This window comes from Leuciscus leuciscus (assembly GCF_965113295.1).
Source record: "Leuciscus leuciscus genome assembly, chromosome: 4".
Lineage (NCBI taxonomy): Eukaryota > Metazoa > Chordata > Actinopteri > Cypriniformes > Leuciscidae > Leuciscus > Leuciscus leuciscus.
Window position 1 is genome coordinate 24,992,408 of NC_138728.1, and position 6,945 is coordinate 24,999,352.

The 6,945-nt window shown below is 35.8% G+C and overlaps 1 long non-coding RNA gene across 1 annotated transcript; it reads right to left on the reverse strand.

Moving 5' to 3' along the window:
* Positions 1-382: 382 nt before the first annotated feature.
* On the reverse strand, positions 383-6,594 carry LOC309497220. Its single transcript, XR_014205444.1, has 5 exons — positions 6,515-6,594; positions 6,021-6,066; positions 4,800-4,858; positions 3,317-3,350; positions 383-665 (listed from the first exon to the last, which is right to left on the reverse strand). It is a non-coding gene; the product is annotated as an uncharacterized lncRNA (long non-coding RNA).
* Between the last annotated feature and the right edge of the window lie 351 nt (positions 6,595-6,945).

Consider the following 6,945-nt stretch of genomic DNA (forward strand, 5'->3'; position numbering starts at 1 on the left):
TTTTCAAGGATCCAACTTTAAAAAATATTTACTTACAAATATTTACAAAACAGTGGCAGTGAGGGAGCTAGTTCTCACTGAGAAAAACCCAGTTACTCAATGTTAATGGTTGTCGTGTCATGAAACTGCAGACACACAGACCATAGACCTAAATAAGATTTTAAAGAATATTGATAATATTGAATATTCAATTGAATAACTGTGTAGTGTTCTGTTGCAAGATATACTTGCATTTGTATATCTTAACAATATAAGTTCTGTTGCAAGATATACTTGCATTTGTATATCTTAACAATATAACTGTAATAAACTGCTTACCATTTTCCTGTAAAACAAACTAAATCACTCCAAGAAATCAACTATTTAAATCTCAAAATATATTTTTATTACTATTTTGTTCTGCTGGACCAAAACTTAACAGCCGGAAGACTAAAGTATAAATTAACACAATACAACTTAAAAGCCTGAACAGTAAAGTTGTAAATTAACACAATTTCCCTTTAAATAGTCTATAAAATGTTGTTAAAACAATAACATAACAATGAACAAAATATGGCTGCTATAAGGTTCACAAGCTTCATTTATAGCAGCAAGCAGTTTCAGATGATCGGCTACAGACTTTATTTGGGCCTCTATTGCAGCTGGGTCCCATTTCATGACAGCACCTACAATCAAAGCAAAAAAATCCACATGTTAAATAAATAAATACAAATGCCACTGTTGTGGTTTAGCTTATAGCAGAGATACATAGTTGAAAATTTGAGTACTCGAATCAATTAAATGAAATAAATCACAAATCAAGTAAAATTACATCAAGCCTGATATAAGGCATTCCACACACACACACACACACACACACACACACACACACACACACACACACATATAGGTGCCATTTACAACTGCATGCGATTTTAGTGATCGGATAGCTATATGATCTTGAAAAGACCAGGTGTAAATGCCCTCCGAAACGCATTTGTGACGCATTTGAATCTGATTGCTCACACCACTTCAGGAGGTGGTCTGGGCCGCATTCCAGAAGAAACTGGACAAGTGTAAATGCATCTGGTTGTTGAAACCACATGTAAATTTTACTCCTCCCAAAAACGCTCTAAAATAAAGTTGTGAGAGCGTGTTATAGGCTATATGTCATGTTATAGCAAGTTATGACAACGCTACTGCCGCATCGCCGCTGACCATCTAACGTTATTCATCAAGCCAACGTGCAAACTATCGCAAATTAAAGTGAAAGTAAGTCCCCGATGCTTAACACACAGTTATCATCATTAAAAGTAAAGAAACGAAATGATCTTACCAGGGCTGTTGCCGCTCTCTCCTATTGCGGTCTTTGATTTAGAAATTTTAACGGATGATCAATAAAATGCAGTTCATATCTGTTGCTTTCGGTGACGTGAACGCCATTAAATTTGCATAGCGAGGGAATCGAAGATCTGATTTATATCCGTTTTGTAAAAACACATTTATGTGACCAGGTGTAAATGGAATTGTTGTGATAAAACAGATAGCTATCCGATCTGAGAAAACGCATCAAGTGGCCAGGTTTAAACAGCCCCATATACACACACACACACACACACACACACACACACACATATTAGGGGTGTAAGTTAACGGTTCACAAAATTCATGGTTCGGTTCAATACGATACACTTGTGTCATGGTTCGGTACGTTTTCGATACAGGAAAAAGAAAGAAATGCCAGAGAAATTTCCTTGATTTAATATTTTAAACTTTTTTTTTTTTTTTTACGTAACATCATAATTAAAGTATGATTTTTTTTTTTTACTTTGAGGAATGATGAAGCTATAATTGACTCTTAAGGCGGCCGCACACCGGACGTGCAGCTCAGCGCCGCGTCGCGCCACGTCTAGGACAACTCTCACCTGAAAATCAGATAACATCAGCAATTTTCAGATTTCTGTAAATAAATATAAAACTAAATGTATATTGCAGCACAGGGTGAGGTCCGTATATACATTAACTACGATTTGAGACACACACATGTAAATTTAATATAAAACTATGTAAATGGCGCTCTGTGGCGCGGCAGGATTTTGAACACGGTCCTGAGCCGCCGCGGACAGACGCCGAAAGGCGCCGCCGGTGTGTGTACTCTCATAGAGAATAATGTGTTCGAATTTAAAAGACGTGGCGCTGTGCGGCGCACCGCCGAGCTGCGCGTCTGGTGTGCGACCCCCTTTAGAAGCATGTAAAACAGCTACTTGAAAAAAATGTAATGTAATATTGTAGTTATAAACAAAGGTTTATTTTAGTTCAGATTAACTTTGAGGGCAGTAATTTTATTCATGTCAAAATAAAACCAACGTAATGTAACTTGAAAGCATTATAGCCTACTATTCCTGCCAAACTTTCATGGTTACAGTTTGTTTTACTACAGTAAATCCATGGTGAATGTTGCTGATCTGTGGACACTGGATTGTTCATTCATGGCACAATGTTTCCACGTCAGCGCTGTTTGATCCGTTAATAACAGAGATATATGAATGCTTCTCAATAGATCTTGCAGCGATGTTATTACTTCAGTGGGGATCTCTTAGCGCCGTGTAGTAACAGTGTCGATTGATCAAGATCGGCTCGCGCTGCACTGGTCCAAACTGATAAACGGCCCGTGAAGCACATAATAACAGCACCTGCTTTCTGGTCAGTTAGCCTACAGTATCTGCTTTTTTTGTGGAAACCAAATCTTTTGATTGTGAGAGAGCCATGTGTTAAAAGTCAGATGGCACTTAAGCTACTTTATGATTTGCCCTATGTCTGAACAAAAGAAATTAAAGTTAACTATCTATACCATATTGAATTGCATAGCATCATATTTTTGCAATGCGTTGAATCGAAATCGAATCGCACCGGATCGTAATTAAAGTGAATCGTATTGCATTGCATCGGTAGCTGGCAGCTGCTTATATGTATCATTAATGTATTGTATCGTTGGCTATGCATCGAGATGCGTATCGTATCGGCCTCAGTTATGGAGATGCACATCCCTAATACCTATATAGGAAAAGTAACTACATTTATATGTAAATGTAGTTACTTTTCCTATATAGGTATTAGGGATTAAGAAAATGTCATAATTCGATACAATTGCGATTTTCGATGCAAAAACGATTCACAGTATGCTGTGAATCGTTTTTGCATCGAAAATCGCAATTGTATCGAATTATGACATTTTCTTAATCTTACACCCCTAATATAAACACATACATATAGTACTTTGGAGACCAATTGTGTTGAAATAACATTGAGACAAAGGAGGTAGAGGACGAATATTCACTTCTCTTGGTAGCTGTTCTGATGAATGACGGATCCTGGCCACAGAAAGATAAAAGAGAGAGGTAAAAGGGGGGAATTAATTAGCATGGGTCACATTTCATTCGTTTTGTCTGGTATCTAAAACTTATGTCTGATAGAAAAATGTGCATCACCAAAAGAAGGAACATGTAGATTAACACAGTGGATCTGTCCAAACGGTAATCGTTTTAATAACATTGTCATCTGTACAAAGAAAAAACTTTTCCGTTTTTAGTACATTGTTGATGTGTAAAAGTTCCTTAAGTTTGTGTGTTCTTGACGTCTTTTCTTTTAACCCTGCAGGTAGTTACATTAACGCATCTATTAATAAAAGTTTTACCTATGGAACTTCGGTATGATGAAAATGTGTGTAATATAGCAAACCCAAACAAACAACTCAATTATTCTATGTTAAATTTAACTCTTCCACCATATCTACTTTAAAATGAAACACAGGAACTTGCCATCCTAGGTCACATTACCATAAATATAATATAAAATTACTATAAGATAAAATTACTTCAGTTAATTTACCATCGGATGCATGTCCCCCTTTGCTAACCCTTTTGTGGAAGGGCTCTTTGTGAAGGGATTTAGATGTTTGCTTCGAACACCCCTTTAATTGTACATTTATTAAATCACATGTAATGTTTATAAATAATACTAGGTAAAGGAGAGCAAACTGATTCCCCCTTCATTTTTTCTACCTTATGCCGACCAAAAGGTATATGATTTTCTTTCTTCAGATGAAAACACATATTTTAGAAAAAATAAACTAGACTTTTAGAAATATTATCCATCTCTTGTGTTTGTGTGTCAAATAATGCAAGTGAATAGACACCAAAATGCTGAAGGTCGAAAAAGTCCAAGAGCATTGTAAAGCTCACATGATAAGTGCAAGAAAACATCTTGTGTGAACAACACAGCAAGCTGTGAGTACGCTGTATGAAGTTTCTGGCGTATGCACTTGCATTATATTGGCTTACAATAATGGATAATTTTTCACAAAATCTTTGTTGAAAGAAAGTCAGATATATATCTGGAATGGCACGAGAGAAGAAAAAAAGAGAGATTTTTTTTATTTCGGAGTGCATTGTGCCTTTAAAATTGACTGCGGATTTAAATACTGGGTAACACTTTATTTCGATAGTCCACTTTAGACATTCTACTAACTATTAGTAACTTTGCAACTACATGTCAACTATCTGTCATTAGAGTATTAGTAGACTGTCTGCTTAATATTTGCTAACACTCTGTTTTGTTGGTCCCCCCAACAGACATTCTACTGACTATAAGTTACTTAGCAACTACAAGTCAACTTATTCTCCTAACCCGAATCCTAACATCTAAACTTAACCTACCAGTCTATTGACAGCCTACTAATACTCTAATGAGAGTTAGTTGACATGTTAGTGAAAGTGGACTATCGAAATAAAGTGTAACCAGATACTGCAGTGGATACTTACTAGTGATGGACTTGTTTCTCTGTTGGTGCCTATTCTGCTCCGTAAGTCCAATGCTTGATCTAAAAATATATATTTAAAAAAAAAGTGTGTTAATAGGATTATTGATCGCGTAACATAGGACCATTTTTTAATGTTCCATAAGTGTTATATAAACCTGGAGAACCATTACTAAAAATTAACAATGTTTTGCGACACTAACCAAATGGTAATAAATTATTGTAATACGTAAAATAGGTAAGAGGCCGCACTATGCATAAACTTTTATTTGCAAAAACAGGTTTCGGTGCGAGCCTTCATCAGTTTGCACGTGCCGAAACGCATTTTTGCAAATAAAAGTTTATGCATAGTGCGGCCTCTTTCCTATTTTACGTATTACAATTATCCAGGCCAGGACTCTAAAAGTTTATTAATATATGCAGTGAAGCCTGCTCCTATACTCACTTAATAAATTATTGTAATCAATCCACCATAAAAACATGGTTTCTACACTATAATAAAAAACATGGTTAATTTAGCAAATGTCCTTAAAGGATTAGTTCACCTCAAAGTTGAAAATTGTGTCATCATTTACTCACCCTCAAGTTGTTTTAAACCTGTATGAATTTCTTTCTTCTGCTGAACACAAAGAAAGATATTTTGAAGAATTTCGGTAACCAGACAGACTTGGGTCCCTTTGACTTCCATAGTAGGAAAAAAAAATACTATGGAAGTCAATGGGACCCAAGTTACAGAAATTCTTCAAAATATCTTTCTTTGTGTTCAGCAGAAGAAAGAAATTCATACAGGTTTGAAACAACTTGAGGTTGAGTAAATGATGACACAATTTTCAACTTTGAGGTGAACTAATCCTTTAAAAGAACAGCTCATCCAAAAAATAAAAATAAAAATAGAGTTATCTCATTATGTAGCTTACTCACCCATATGTTGAAATTGTATGAGTTTCTTATGTAGAACCATAATTAAGATATCTTGAAAAAATGCCTTTTATTTTTGTCATAGGCTACAATGCATACAGTTGTTTTATTCCCAAAATTCCTGTGTTTCACAAAAGTAAGTTATACAGGTTTGAAAATACTTTCATTTTGAAAGACATTTATTTTTGGGTCAGCTAGGCCTGTAAACTCAAGAAGATAAAGCTTGTCTGGAGGGTTTGAACCAGTGCATTTGAGCAGATTCACATATTCTGCCTCTATTTCACGTGTATTTTATGACAATACTCACCGCATCTGAACATCGTGTGGCTGGATAATATTTATTCCCCAAATGCCTGGATCATGAAGGAAACACACACATACATCAATATTAGTTATTTGTTTTACTTACTTACGGAGACATTTGCAAAAGCTTGCTAAATGACTCACCAGCTCCAAAACATATTATTACGACTCGTTAATTTAACTGATCGGTTAGCCATCCCGCGATCAATAGATTCATAAGCCTAGTTTGCAGATTCTTATAGTATAAGACTGTGACAGTTCCTTTCTGTCTAAAGATACAATATATTTTCAGTTCACTCGTTGTAAGCTCCCATGCTGAGTTTTATTTTATTTTTTTTATCATAAACTAAGTTAGACAAATTACACATGCTAGCAGCACATAACATTAATACATTGGAATACCGTATGCACTAACAATATTGCTCTAATCGCGTTTAGATTCTCAATTTAATACACTATATCTTGATGTAGCAGAATTTGTATAAAATAAAGTTTTACCTTCCGTAGATTGCAATATTTCCGTTGATAAAATTCTTTGTCCATATTCCTTGTTTGTTCTTCATTTACATCCAGCAACATCCAGCAACTCGCTCAAAATAAACATTTAGCCAGTAGCAGTTTTAACATTAAGTGACATGGCATCTGACGCACAGAAGCCAATGGCACATGTCACTATGCGTATTGGCACATCCGGTCTTCATTGGCATATGCCAGTGGATAGTGGCATGTGTCACTGACCTTATTGGCATGTGCTAGTGGTGGATAGTGGCATGTGTCACTGACATCGCGACACACACTGACATGACACCTGACTGACACCGAGTCGCGGAACATGTCACCGTGTTGCGACACCTCCAGTAGTGACTGACAAATTAATCGAACACCTATAGCCTACTGACGTAATTGTGGCACAAAATCCTAAATAAATA